Consider the following 16,389-nt stretch of genomic DNA (forward strand, 5'->3'; position numbering starts at 1 on the left):
GTACCAAACCTCTCAAAGATTCCTACATTGTTCTGGACATGGAATACTTTCACTGTTATGATCCAAAGACGGGAGATATATGTTTCATCTTGAAAGAACTGGGCTACATCACTTGCGATTTAACCTTATGCGGATCCATGATTTTTCTCCCTCCTGTCCATTACGATGACTTATCGTCCCGCAATCAAGCTGTGGTCAACCAGACTACAAATAACCGACACGGCCTTCAATGGACCGAGGGTCGTCTTTCCTACGAGCATCTTCCTACGATCCTGAAAATACTGACCGAAAATGTGGAGGTGATCTACGTCAATGGATACGATAAAGCCGAATTTTTCAGCAAGCTCTGCCAGCGATCCGTTTATGAGTTTTACATCCCAGGGAAAACCGAGTGGCGGAACAAGTCGAAATGCACGCGACACCAATATTTTCAAAAGATGATTCATTGTGCCGAGAACAGAAGAAATTTTCGATACCATTTGATGGAGGGTAGTTACGTTTTCCGGAAATTACATTGTTACCCCTCCGAGAGCAAAGCTGTCGAAGACGAAGAGGAGGCGGAAGAATCTCCCCAGGAGAACTCGTGCGACGATGAGGAGGAGGAGGATGAACTTTCTAATAATAATAATAATAAATGTCTAAGTTGGGATGCTTTAGAGACCCAAGAATATTGGTCTCAACCCTTATCTCACCTAGACCTGAAAGAGGATCCTCAAGTGTACTCTTTGTGGTCCTCTTCTAAAATTTGGTCTTGGAGAGAACCCTTGAATGTTCATGAATGAAATGGTATGAAAATCCCTAGAGAAAAAAAATAGAAAAAAAAAGTTCCTTTTTTTTGTAATATGTTGATTTCTTTCCAATCCCATTTCTTTTCCATAACTCCACCCCAATCGACGAGAAGAAGACGAATTTTCCAAGTTACACAAGACGTAGAAATATTTCACAAGGATTTATAAATTACACGCTCCCACATGATATATGTATAGAGAGAAAAAAACCCTCTGTTCTCTAGCCAATACGTCAAGACTTCCCTAAACTTAGAGAGATCATGAGTACCGAGGAAACCTTAGCAGAGCAAGTGGAAAGACTTTCAAAGAGATTAGAAGAGTTAAGACGGGATAGATTTACAGTTCCGCCGACTAAAGAGGAAACTATCATCGATTTCAACAAACCGCTGTATTTTCATCCCCTACCCCAAAGAATGAGACGAGTGGACTCGCCGTTGAACAGTTCCAATGAGAAACAAAATGTCACTTATTTGAATAGTCAATTTCAACACATGAATATTTCATAAGTATTTTTTTCCCTAAAGCGTAGGGAGATCGGATCAGTAGTTTTTCCCTTTTCATCGTCGAAAAAGATTGGGAGGAAAAATCTTTCTCAGCTCTCTCAGAAAAAGTTTTCAGCCTTGATAAAAATTAACTCTAGCCCCTTTTGTCTGGGAATGTTGTCTCACACTTTCTAAAAATAGACCATCACTCCTTCTTTCTTAAAGAATAGAATTCCAAGAATGGGATCTGGTCTATTTTTAGAAACGGTGAGACCCTATTCCCAGACAAAAGGCGGGTAGAGTTAATTTTTATCATGTCTAAAGTTCAGGGTCCATCCGTCTTCTTATGTGAAACGGTGACCCTGACAAGATCGAGATAAACAAGTCCTGTGAGTTGTTGTGTAATCTTTACGCGATCCAAGAAAGACTTTTTATTATTATTTTTTTTTGAAATAGGCGGGGGGTGGGGAGAGAAAATGTTCTCACGACCCTCAGATATCTTTTCATAAATATATTTTTTATCAAAGTGTTTCTTTCATTCCGATCCTTTTAAGAGGTTGGAATGACCTTGACATTTAGATGGGGTCGCGATCCCGACAGATGTCGCGCGAGTATAAAAGTGTGTGTCCTCCGCGAGATTTCTTCATAGAACAGAAGAAGACGTGAACTGAGCTGGTAAGTCCCTTTGGTCCTATGAATATGGTTATCTATAAACTCGATTTGATTCTTAGTTTTTTTTTAATAATGATAATAATCATAACTTCATTTAAAAAGACTTTTGAAACTTCTTAACCCTTTGAAAAGAAAAATGTCTCATTCAAGACGACGACTCTAAAACGTTTTATTGTTTTTTTCCCTTTCTAGATCTTCCCTGTTATACATATATACCTTTTCGATTCTCTTTTTTGCTCCTGTTTGTGGAAGACATCACCGTATTCATCGCCATGGCGTGTTCAGAAAACTTTATCGTGCTCGATCTAGAGGGTTTCCAGTCCTACAACCACAAGAAGAATGAATTTACCTACGTTTTAAAAGAATTGGGCTATGCGACAAAAGATTTTTTGACCGTGGGATCGTTGACGTTTACTCCTCCTCACCCCTTCCACCAACTGAGTGAAAAAAACCAAAAGACAAATGCCTGGCTGACAAGAAACCGGCACGGACTTCGTTGGAACGAGGGTCATATTCCCTACAACCATTTAGGACGCATTCTCCAATGGCTCACTCACAGCTTCTCCACGATTTATGTGGTGGGATGCCAGAAAGCTAAATTCTTTGCTAAAGCCTTGGATTATCAAAAACCCGTGACGGAAATTTCTGTGCCAGATGGAATCATTTTGAAGTATCGGGAAAAATGTGCCCGACATCATCAAAGGATGAAATATTTCCATTGTGCCGAAAACAAAGTGCGCAACTATCGATGGCATATTATGGAAGGAGATTTTCATATCAATCACGTCTATCCAGACGGAACGAAGAAAGAGGAGAGGATTCAGGAGGAAGCAGACAATCCTCTGCAAGCTTTTGATAAGGCCTACGATCAGTTAGAGAAGGATCCGTCCCCAAAAGCGTACGATAACCTCATCCAGAAATGGGATAATCTGTCCTGTTTCCAAGTGATGGAACATCCGGATGAGTATACGCCTTTAAACTTGATGGGCTCTTCTTCTTTGTCGTCAACTTCCTCCAATAACTCGAGGAAGACGGAGGGTTGGGGAGACATACCTGAAAATATTCCCCATTACGATCCAGCAGCCTGTTGGGACGAACCTTCCAAAGAATCTCATGAGACCCCCAAAATATCTTCAGAGGATCCGAAGACAAAATCCACTGAGTGTTGGGACAATGAACGGACAACTCATGCTCTAAAATCCACTAAGACTATGTCCACTGAGTGTTGGGACAATGAACAGACGACTCATGCTCCAAAATCTACTGAGACTATGTCGACTGAATGTTGGGACGATGAACGGACGACTCATGCTCCAAAATCTACTGAGACTATGTCGACTGAATGTTGGGACGATGAACGGACGACCCATGCTCCAAAATCGACTGAGACTATGTCCACTGAGTGTTGGGACAATGAACAGACGACTCATGCTCCAAAATCTACTGAGACTATGTCCACTGAATGTTGGGACGATGAACGGACGACCCATGCTCCAAAAGCGACTGAGACTATGTCCACTGAGTGTTGGGACGATGAAACCGAAAAGACGACAGAGAATTGGGATGACCGTTCTCAAAAGTATTTGAATTGATATATACATAAACTCAGGAGAAAAAAAAATAAAGAAAAGATTTTTAGAAAGAAGTAGGGAAAGGTTCTCCGCTTTCCCTATATTTATGGAAATGGACTGAGGAGAGAGAAAGAGAGACGAATCAGGAGACCAAAAAAAAATGGGTCTTGGAAGGAATGAGTGCAAATGCAGTCGATTCCTTCCGAGACCCATTTTTTTGGGTCCCTCTCTCATCCAATCTTGGAAAAGAACTTTGTCCTATTTTTCTAGGTCCATTCAAAAAGAAATGAATCTATCCATAAATTTTCTTAAAAGAAAAAAAACAAAAAGATCCATTACCTCTTGACGGTCCAAAGTCGAGAATCTTATAAAAAGTTATCCACTCTCTCCATCCAGTCAAGCTTCTCTGTACAAAATCTAGTAGGTGCATCTGCATTCTTGAACACCCGGCAGTTATTATTGGACGCGAAACGTCGAATGCTGAAATAGTTAACAGTAAGCCCATTCTATAAGAAACGGGGATGTTTTATTCATCCAGTCGGGTGCGGAAAAATTTCTGAGAGCCGGAGAAAAATTTCTCTGGCTGAAAAAAAAAAAAAAAATACCCCCCTTTTAGTCTGAAAATTGATGTCTTCAATTTTTCAAAAATTGAAGACATCAATTTTCAAATTTTCAGAGGAAAAAGGGGGCTATTTTTTTTTTTTTTTTTTTTTTTAATATCTAACTTTGAACCACAGAAATTTTTTCCGGCTCTCAGAAACTTTTCCCAACCGACTCGATGTGAATAAAACTTTACTGTTTGTTAAGAATGTTATTTAATGGATCGATTTCAACCTATCGAGTTTCGCTTGAGTTCCGGCCGTGCTGTGGGCCCACCTGGATACAAGTTTTCCCCTTTTGGAATAGAATAAAACTTTACTGTTTTTTAAGAATGTTATTTAATGGATCGATTTCAACCTATCGAGTTTCGCTTGAGTTCCGGCCGTGCTGTGGGCCCACCTGGATACAAGTTTTCCCCTTTTGGAATAGAATTTCCGTCAAGGTAGGCTACTTTTCCTCTTTTTGCATTTTTCATGTCATTTCATTTGTATTACAATATACTGAAAACGGGCGTTCGAACTGATTTCTAGGCTATTTCTATACAAATGGAGCTCGATCCAAGAAAGAAATGATGTCTTTTTTTTATTTTGTGGACTGCCAATTTGTATTGGAATATACTGAAAACGGGTGTTTGAGTCGGTTTTCAGTATATTTCAATACAAATAGAGCTCGGTCCAAGAAAGAAATGATGTCTTTTTTTTTATTTTGTGAACTGCCAATTTGTATTGGAATATACTGAAAACGGGTGTTTGAGTCGGTTTTCAGTATATTTCAATACAAATAGAGCTCGATCCAAGAAAGAAATGATGTCTTTTTTTTATTTTGTGGACTGCCAATTTGTATTGGAATAAACTGAAAACGGGTGTTTGAGTCGGTTTTCAGTATATTTCAATACAAATAGAGCTCGATTATAGAAAGAAATGATGTCTTTCTTTTTATTTTGAGAACTGCCAATTTGTATTGGAATATACTGAAAACGGGTGTTTGAGTCGGTTTTCAGTATATTTCAATACAAATAGAGCTCGATCCAAAAAAGAAATGATGTCTTTTTTTTATTTTGTGGACTGCCAATTTGTATTGGAATATACTGAAAACGGGTGTTTGAGTCGGTTTTCAGTATATTTCAATGCAAATAGAGCTCGATCCAAGAAAGAAATGATGTCTTTTTTTTTATTTTGAGAACTGCCAATTTGTACTGGAATATACTGAAAACGGGTGTTTGAGTCGGTTTTCAGTATATTTCAATACAAATAGAGCTCGATCCAAAAAAGAAATGATGTCTTTTTTTTATTTTGTGGACTGCCAATTTGTATTGGAATATACTGAAAACGAGCATTCACGTCGGTTTTCAGTATATTACAATACAAATGGAGCTGGATCCAAGAAAAAAATGATGTCTTTTTTTTATTTTGTGGACTGCCAATTTTGTATTGGAATATACTGAAAACGGGTGTTCACGTTGGTTTCAGTATATTACAATACAAGTGGAGCTCGATCCAAGAAAAAAATGATGTCTTTTTTTATTTTGTGTACTGCCAATTTTGTATTGGAATATACTGAAAACGGGCGTTCGCGTCGGTTTTCAGTATATTACAATACAAGTGGAGCTCGATCCAAGAAAAAAATGATGTCTTTTTTTTATTTTGTGGACTGCCCTATTTTGTATTGGAATATACTGAAAACGGGCGTTCACGTCGGTTTTCAGTCTATTACAATACAAGTGGAGCTCATCCAAGAAAAAAATGATGTCTTTTTTTTCTTTTGTGGACAGCCAATTTTGTATTGGAATATACTGAAAACGGGCGTTCACGTCGGTTTTCAGTATATTACAATACAAATGGAGCTCCATCCAAGAAAAAAATGATGTCTTTTTTTTATGTTGTGGACTGCCCTATTTTGTATTGGAATATACTGAAAACGGGCGTTCGAGTCGGTTTTCAGTATATTCCAATACAAATAGAGCTCCATCCAAGAAAAAAATGATGTCTTGTTTTTTTATGTTGTGGACAGCCAATTTTGTATTGGAATATACTGAAAACGGGCGTTCACGGCGGTTTTCAGTATATTACAATACAAGTGGAGCTCCATCCAAGAAAAAAATGATGTCTTTTTTTTATGTTGTGGACTGCCCTATTTTGTATTGGAATATACTGAAAACGGGCGTTCGAGTCGGTTTTCAGTATATTCAAATACAAATGGAGCTCTATCCAAGAAAAAAATGATGTCTCTTTTTATGTTGTGGACAATCAATTTTGTATTGGAATATACTGAAAACGGGCGTTCGAGTCCTTTTTCCGACTATTTCTACACACATTCCACTATATTAAAATGACGTCATGTTTGAGTCCAAACAGATTCGTCCCCGGACAGAGTCGTCTCCGGACAAAGTCGTCCCCGGACAATTTTATACCGAATTTGTATAGAGATATACTTAAAATGGGCTTGGAGGGGAGGGCGCTTTCTAGTATATTCCTACATACATTCGGTTGCATTCAGAAACAAAAAGAATGTCTTTTTGAATGGACAGGATGACTATGGAAACCGGATCTCTCTTTCTCTCTCTCTCTCCCCCAAGATTGGATGAGAGAGTGCCTCCTATTTGTATTGTAATATACTGAAAACGGGCTTTCGAGTCAATTTCTAGACTATTTCTATACAAATGGAGCTCTATTTACGAAAAAAATGATGTCTTTTTTTTATTGTGTGGACAGCCCTATTTGTATTGCAATATACTGAAAACAGGCGTTCGAGTCGGTTTCTAAACTCTTCCTATACAAATTACACCATCCATATAGAAATGATGTCATCGTTGAGTCTAAACAAAGTCGTCCGCGGACCATCTTGATGACCAGACATATTGCCTTTTCAACAGCCCACATTATTCTGAACAAAAACGTGGAATACTTTTATAGAAAAGAGAAGAATTGAAAGTGAAAGTCAAAAAGCAAAATGGGATCGGCTGGGAAAAATTTCTGAGAGCCGAGAAAAAATTCTGAGTCAGAAAAAAAAAGAAAAAATATATAATATATATATTATATAATATATATATTATATAATATATATATTATATAATATATATTATATAATATATATTATAAAAACTTTTTGTTAATTTTTATCATGTCTTCTAGACATGATAAAAATTAACTAATCCCTTTTGTCTAGGAATGTTGTCTCACCGTTTCTAAAGAAATAGACCATGATTCATTCTTTCTAAAGAATAGAATTCCAAGAAAAGAATGGGTTCTGGTCTATTTTTAGAAACGGTGAGACAACATTCCCAGACAAAAGGGGGTACATTGAGTCTGTGCTGTAGACCCTGAACAACCTATCGGTTACCGGTAATATATCTGGAAGGACACCAAAAAGCTATCCACTGTCGTTGGAATTGTGTTCACTGGAGGCTATTTCTTTTTTTCGCAATCTCGCTTTTAGTTTTCTCTGAGATTCTTTAGAAATGGGTGAAGATGGGTAGCGTGAAGCGGGAGACACCTGGATCAGTATTCCCGATTAGGGTAGAGAGGGAGGCGTGTTGCCTTTTCAACAGCCCACAGTGTTCTGAACAGAAACGTGGAATGCTTTTATAGAAAAGAGAAGAGTTGAAAGTGAAATTAACTCACCCCCTTTTGTCTGGGTATGTTGTCTCACCGTTTCTAAAAATAGACCAGAACCCAGTCTTTTTCTTGGAATTCTATTCTTTAAAAGGATGAGTCATGGTCTATTTTTAGAAAGTGGGAGACAACATTCCCAGACAAAAGCGGGGGTGAGTTAATTTTTATCATGTCTAGAAGACATGATAAAAATTAACAAAAAAATTTTTTTTTTTTTTTTTTTTTTACATCTCAGAATTTTTTTCTCAGCTCTGAAAAATTTTTCCTAGCCGATCCCATTCCGTTTTTCGACTTTCACTTTCAACTCTTCACTTTTCCTATCCACTGTCGTTGGAATTGTGTTCACTGGAGGCTATTTCTTTTTTTGCAATCTCGCTTTTAGTTTTCTCTGAGATTCTTTAGAAATGGCTATACAAATTTCACCATCTATATAGAAAATGATTTCCAAACAAAGTCGTCCTCGGACCATCTTGATGACCGAATATGTATAGAAATAGTCTGAAAATGGGCTTGAGGGCCGGTTTCTGGACGATTCATCTACAAATTCGGCCGCATCCAGAAAAACAAAAATACATAGTTTCTTTTTGGGTGGACAGGAGATGATAAATTTCTTTTCTCTCTCTCTCTCCCAATATTGGAGGAGAGAGTGGCCCAAAAAAATGGGTCTCGGAAGGAATCGAATGCATTTTGAAATGCACTCATTCCTTCCAAGACCCATTTTTTTGGTCTCCTGATTCAACTCTCCAGTCTATGGAATAGGGAAAGCGGAGAACGTTTCCCCTTCTTTAAGCGACTGGAGACCATATCGCATCATCATCATCATCATCACCATCACCATCGTCCTCTTTCTGATACTTTTCAACGAAGGCTTGATGTCTCTGGATGATTTTGGGGAGATGATGGATCCCGAATTGAGTGATGAAAAAGAGAGGACTCTTTTTCCTTTCTTGTTCGTCTTGCACAGTCTCTCGGAGGGGGATATACGTTTCCCCGTCCTCCTCAATTTTCGTCAGAGGTCTCATGAATATTTTACACATCCAAGGGAAGAGCGACTTGTTATGCAGGGATTTCGAAGCGACGAAGGCCGCTTCATTCAAAGTGAGGACAATCTGGTTCGGTTGACCCCATTCTTTGGAGTAGTTGTCCAAATCGCCTAGTCGAAGAAAATGGTGTCGATTAGGAAAAAAGACTTGGAGAACACTCGTCGTATGCGAGACGTTCGTAGGCAAGAGAGTCAAGATATCTTTGGCATTCCAGTACAGGAATCCTAGATCCACATACGCGTGCACGTAATAGTCATCGTTATATTCCAGCTTGAGCAGCATGGCTTTTGTATTTTTTTTTCGTTCTCAAGGCGAAACACTCGTCTGATATGAACAAGAGCTCGCTGGCGATCCGTTTATATAGACTCCTCAGAGAGAGAGAGAGAGAGGGAGAGGGGAGGAGGAGGAACAAGGTTGATGGATTCTAAAATAAAAAAATGATAACGAAATGAGATCGGCTGGCAAAATATTTTCAGAGCTGAGAAAAAAATTCTGAGATGTAAAAAAAAAAAAAAAAAAAAAAAAAAACTTTTTGTTAATTTTTATCATGTCTTCTAGACATGATAAAAATTAACTCACCCCCCTTTTGTCTGGGTATGTTGTCTCACCGTTTCTAAAAATAGACCAGAACCCAGTCTTTTCTTGGATTCTATTCTTTAAAAGGATGAGTCATGGTCTATTTTTAGAAAGTGGGAGACAACATTCCCAGACAAAAAGGGGGGGTGAGTTAACTTTTATCATGTCTAGAAGACATGATAAAAATTAACAAAAAGGTTTTTTTTTTTTTTTTTTTTACATTTCAGAATTTTTTTCTGAGCTCTGAGAAATTTTTCCTAGCCGATCTCATTTCGTTTTTCGACTTTCACTTTCAACTCTTCACTTTTCTATAAAAGCATTCCACGTTTCTGTTCAGAACAGTGTCTCTCTCTACCCAAATCTGAAACCCTAGTCACGAGAGAATATGAGACTAGAAAAATAGTTTAGCTTATTGATCTAAAAAATGTCCCATGCTAGAACTCAGAATTATAATCAGAGCGGGGCTTTCCAGTATCCACTTCCAAGATTTTAGATTTGTCATGGGTGACATGTTCCCAAATTCATAAATTCTTCAATTATAGTCCCCTTCTTTGACAAATGGCTAAGAAATTCTTAAAGAATATCATGATAAAGATTTAGCTATCTATATATAACATTATGTTTTCTTTTCAAAAAAAAATCCAGTCTTGATCGAAATGGACTTTACGCACAATTTATTGTATCCCCACCTTTCCAAGATTGGTTTGAAGAAGTGATCAAAAAAAATGGGTCTGGAAGGAAAAGGGTGCATTTCGAGAGAAGAAAAGAGGACCCTCTTTTTCTCGCAATGCACCCGTTTCCTTCCAGACCCATTTCTTTTGCCTCCTCAGAACTCTCTTTCTTTTCTCCTCCCTCTCTCTCTTAAGAGGGATTGAAAGAAAGAGGCTAAATGGAAAAGTTTCTTTTTTTTTCTTTCGAGAAGATAAAAAAAAAATTTGGAGGAGGAGCAAATTTTTTTTGGGTGGTGGTGGTTGTTTTTTTTAGAAGGTGATAACTTTAGTGACATTTAAAGAGACCACCAGAGGATCCGTTTGAGTCTCGACGACCTTTTCTTGACGGGGGTCTCTCTGGCAATAAGCGCTGGCATATTGTTTAGGGTAAGTAGAAGAATCCGTCATGCCTGGATGAGGCGGTATGTAGCGCACTCCCAGATTAAAGAGGGTGATGAAGGGAAATTTCTCCCCCGGATAGAGCAGTCGGTAAACGGGTTGATTGGGTACAACTCGAACCAGCGGCTGAGTTAAAATGCTATACACCCAGGCCAGAAGCTGATTATTTTTAGGATTATTTTCGGCCAGATGTAACATTTCTTCGCTGGAGAGGACATATCCCTCTTGAGAACTGCCGAGACTCTCAAGATCTTTTATTTTCCTGAAGACGTGGTGTTCGTCGAAAAACACGGAGAGAATGTCCCAGGTTCTTTTACTGGAAGTATGAATCAGAGGCAAAATGTCCGTAGCGTTCCAAAACAATCTTCCTTCATCCACATAACAGCGAATGCTCACAAACTCATTATATAAGACGCGGATCATCATCTTGAGTAGAAATATGGATACGCACAGCAGTCTCTCTCTCTGGGAAATAGAGTCTGTCTTCCACTCGCCTCTCTATATATACGAGAAGACCACGTGATGGGCGACGTGACGGTTGACTTCTAGAAAAAAAAATCAACTTTGTCTACCTCTCTCTCCCTCTCTATAACCTTCTATTTTTTTTTCCTAAAGAACACCCCGTCACCTTTTCAAAGGTCATGGGATTGAGAGGAACGAAAGAAAAAAAATCAACCATCCTTTGTATACTACCTATGACCTTCTCCTAGAGACCCCTGTCATTTTCTTCTCGAGAGCTACGTGATGAAAGCTTTTTTTTTATTCTAAAGTTTATCAACTTTGTAGACACATGACCCCGTCACCTTCTCAAAGGCCATGTCGTATGGAATGGGACCCTTTTGGTTTTTTCTTTTGAGAAAATAAAAAATAAAACAACTCTATAATCATCTCTCTATGACCTTCACAAACACTCATGTTTTATCATTTTTTTATTTTAGAATTCATCAACCTTGTTCCTCCTCCTCCCCTCTCCCTCTCTCTCTCTCTCTCTGAGGAGTCTATATAAACGGATCGCCAGCGAGCTCTTGTTCATATCAGACGAGTGTTTCGCCTTGAGAACGGAAAAAAAATACAAAAGCCATGCTGCTCAAACTGGAATATAACGATGACTATTACGTGCACGCGTATGTGGATCTAGGATTCCTGTACTGGAATGCCAAAGATATCTTGACTCTCTTGCCTACGAACGTCTCGCATACGACGAGTGTTCTCCAAGTCTTTTTTCCTAATCGACACCATTTTCTTCGACTAGGCGATTTGGACAACTACTCCAAAGAATGGGGTCAACCGAACCAGATTGTCCTCACTTCGAATGAAGCGGCCTTCGTCCCTTCGAAATCCCTGCATAACAAGTCGCTCTTCCCTTGGATGTGTAAAATATTCATGAGACCTCTGACGAAAATTGAGGAGGACGGGGAAACGTATATCCCCCTCCGAGAGACTGTGCAAGACGAACAAGAAAGGAAAAAAGAGTCCTCTCTTTTTCATCACTCAATTCGGGATCCATCATCTCCCCAAAATCATCCAGAGACATCAAGCCTTCGTTGAAAAGTATCAGAAAGAGGACGATGGTGATGGTGATGATGATGATGATGATGCGATATGGTCTCCAGTCGCTTAAAGAAGGGGAAACGTTCTCCGCTTTCCCTATTCCATAGACTGGAGAGTTGAATCAGGAGACCAAAAAAATGGGTCTTGGAAGGAATGAGTGCATTTCAAAATGCATTCGAATCCTTCCGAGACCCATTTTTTTGGGCCACTCTCTCCTCCAATATTGGGAGAGAGAGAGAGAAAAGAAATTTATCATCTCCTGTCCACCCAAAAAGAAACTATGTATTTTTGTTTTTCTGGATGCGGCCGAATTTGTAGATGAATCGTCCAGAAACCGGCCCTCAAGCCCATTTTCAGATTATTTCTATACATATTCGGTCATCAAGATGGTCCGGGGACGACTTTGTTTGGAAATCATTTTCTATATAGATGGTGAAATTTGTATAGCCATTTCTAAAGAATCTCAGAGAAAACTAAAAGCGAGATTGCAAAAAAAGAAATAGCCTCCAGTGAACACAATTCCAACGACAGTGGATAGGGAAAGTGAAGAGTTGAAAGTGAAAGTCGAAAAACGAAATGGGATCGGCTAGGAAAAATTTTTCAGAGCTCAGAAAAAAATTCTGAGATGTAAAAAAAAAAAAAAAAAAAAAAAAAAAAAAAAAAAAAAAAAAAAACCAACAACAATTTTTTGTTAATTTTTATCATGTCTTCTAGACATGATAAAAATTAACTCACCCCCCTTTTGTCTGGGAATGTTGTCTCCCACTTTCTAAAAATAGACCATGACTCATCCTTTTAAAGAATAGAATTCCAAGAAAAAGACTGGGTTCTGGTCTATTTTTAGAAACGGTGAGACAACATACCCAGACAAAAGGGGGTGAGTTAATTTCACTTTCAACTCTTCTCTTTTCTATAAAAGCATTCCACGTTTCTGTTCAGAACACTGTGGGCTGTTGAAGAGGCAACACGCCTCCCTCTCTACCCTAATCGGGAATCCTGATCCAGGTGTCCCCCGCTTCACGCTACCCATCTTCACCCATTTCTAAAGAATCTCAGAGAAAACTAAAAGCGAGATTGCGAAAAAAAGAAATAGCCTCCAGTGAACACAATTCCAACGACAGTGGATAGCTTTTTGGGGTCCTTCCAGATATATTACCGGTAACCGATAGGTTGTTCAGGGTCTACAGAACAGACTCAATGTACCCCCTTTTGTCTGGGAATGTTGTCTCACCGTTTCTAAAAATAGACCAGAACCCATTCTTTTCTTGGAATTCTATTCTTTAGAAAGAATGAATCATGGTCTATTTCTTTAGAAACGGTGAGACAACATTCCTAGACAAAAGGGATTAGTTAATTTTTATCATGTCTAGAAGACATGATAAAAATTAACAAAAAGTATTTATAATATATATTATATAATATATATTATAATAATATATAATATATATTATAATAATATTATATAATATATATTATAATAATATATATATTATAATATATATATATTATATATTTTTTCTTTTTTTTTCTGACTCAGAATTTTTTCTCGGCTCTCAGAAATTTTTCCCAACCGATCCCATTTTGCTTTTTGACTTTCACTTTCAATTCTTCTCTTTTCTATAAAAGTATTCCACGTTTTTGTTCAGAATAATGTGGGCTGTTGAAAAGGCAAAATGTCTGGTCATGGAGATGGTCCGGGGACGACTTTGTTTAGACTCAACGATGACATCATTTCTATATAGATGGTGGAATTTGTATAGGAAGAGTTTAGAAACCGACTCGAACGCCTGTTTTCAGTATATTGCAATACAAATAGGGCTGTCCACACAATAAAAAAAAGACATCATTTTTTTCGTAAATAGAGCTCCATTTGTATAGAAATAGTCTAGAAATTGACTCGAAAGCCCGTTTTCAGTATATTACAATACAAATAGGAGGCACTCTCTCATCCAATCTTGGCGAAGAGAGAGAGAGATCCGGTTTCCATAGTCATCCTGTCCATTCAAAAAGACATTCTTTTTGTTTCTGAATGCAACCGAATGTATATAGGAATATACTAGAAAGCGCCCTCCCCTCCAAGACCATTTTAAGTATATCTCTATACAAATTCGGTATAAAATTGTCCGGGGACGACTTTGTCCGGAGACGACTCTGTCCGGGGACGACTCTGTTTGGACTCAACCATGACGTCATTTTAATATAGTGGAATGTGTGTAGAAATAGTCGGAAAAAGGACTCGAACGCCCGTTTTCAGTATATTCCAATACAAAATTGATTGTCCACAACATAAAAAAAGACCTCATTTTTTTCTTGCAGAGAGCTCCATTTGTATTTGAATATACTGAAAACCGACTCGAACGCCCGTTTTCAGTATATTCCAATACAAAATTGGCTGTCCACAACATAAAAAAAAGACATCATTTTTTTCTTGGATGGAGCTCCATTTGTATTGGAATATACTGAAAACCGACTCGAACGCCCGTTTTCAGTATATTCCAATACAAAATAGGGCAGTCCACAACATAAAAAAAAGACATCATTTTTTTCTTGGATGGAGCTCCATTTGTATTGTAATATACTGAAAACCGACGTGAACGCCCGTTTTCAGTATATTCCAATACAAAATTGGCTGTCCACAAAATAAAAAAAAGACATCATTTTTTTCTTGGATGGAGCTCCACTCGTACTGTAATATACTGAAAACCGACGTGAACGCCCGTTTTCAGTATATTCCAATACAAAATTGGCAGTCCACAAAATAAAAAAAGACATCATTTTTTTCTTGGATCGAGCTCCACTTGTATTCTAATATACGGAAAACCAACGTGAACACCCGTTTTCAGTATATTCCAATACAAAATTGGCTGTCCACAACATAAAAAAAAGACATCATTTTTTTCTTGGATCCAGCTCCATTTGTATTGGAATATACTGAAAACCGACGTGAATGCCCGTTTTCAGTATATTCCAATACAAAATTGGCTGTCCACAACATAAAAAAAAGACATCATTTTTTTCTTGGAACCAGCTCCATTTGTATTGTAATATACTGAAAACCGACGTGAATGCCCGTTTTCAGTATATTCCAATACAAAATTGGCTGTCCACAACATAAAAAAGACATAATTTTTTTCTTGGATCCAGCTCCATTTGTATTGTAATATACTGAAAACCGACGTGAATGACCGTTTTCAGTATATTCCAATACAAAATTGGTTGTCCACAAAATAAAAAAAAGACATCATTTTTTTCTTGGATCCAGCTCCATTTGTATTGTAATATACTGAAAACCGACGTGAATGCTTGTTTTCAGTATATTCCAATACAAATTGGCAGTCCATAAAATAAAAAAAAGACATCATTTCTGTCTTGGATCGAGCTCTATTTGTATTGAAATATACTGAAAACCGACTCAAACACCCGTTTTCAGTATATTCCAATACAAATTGGCAGTTCTCAAAATAAAAAAAAGACATCATTTCTTTCTTGGATCGAGCTCTATTTCTATTGAAATATACTGAAAACCGACTCAAACACCCGTTTTCAGTATATTCCAATACAAATTGGCAGTCCACAAAATAAAAAAAAGACATCATTTCTTTCTTGGATCGAGCTCTATTTGTATTGAAATATACTGAAAACCGACTCAAACACCCGTTTTCAGTATATTCCAATACAAATTGGCAGTTCTCAAAATAAAAAGAAAGACATCATTTCTTTCTTGGATCGAGCTCTATTTGTATTGAAATATACTGAAAACCGACTCAAACCCCCGTTTTCAGTATATTCCAATACAAATCGGCAGTCCACAAAATAAAAAAAAGACATCATTTCTTTCTTGGATCGAGCTCTATTTGTATTGAAATATACTGAAAACCGACTCAAACACCCGTTTTCAGTATATTCCAATACAAATTGGCAGTTCACAAAATAAAAAAAAGACATCATTTCTTTCTTGGACCGAGCTCTATTTGTATTGAAATATACTGAAAACCGACTCAAACACCCGTTTTCAGTATGTTCCAATACAAATTGGCAGTCCACAAAATAAAAAAAAGACATCATTTCTTTCTTGGATAGAGCTCCATTTGTATAGAAATAGCCTAGAAATCAGTTCGAACGCCCGTTTTCAGTATATTGTAATACAAATGAAATGACATGAAAAATGCAAAAAGAGGAAAAGTAGCCTACCTTGACGGAAATTCTATTCCAAAAGGGAAAACTTGTATCCAGGTGGGCCCACAGCACGGCCGGAACTCAAGCGAAACTCGATAGGTTGAAATCGATCCATTAAATAACATTCTTAAAAAACAGTAAAGTTTTATTCTATTCCAAAAGGGGAAAACTTGTATCCAGGTGGGCCCACAGCACGGCCGGAACTCAAGC

The sequence above is a fragment of the Stegodyphus dumicola genome, chromosome 12 (assembly GCF_044657685.1).
Source record: "Stegodyphus dumicola isolate Sdum_Otavi_A_Nest chromosome 12, ASM4465768v1".
Taxonomy (NCBI): domain Eukaryota; kingdom Metazoa; phylum Arthropoda; class Arachnida; order Araneae; family Eresidae; genus Stegodyphus; species Stegodyphus dumicola.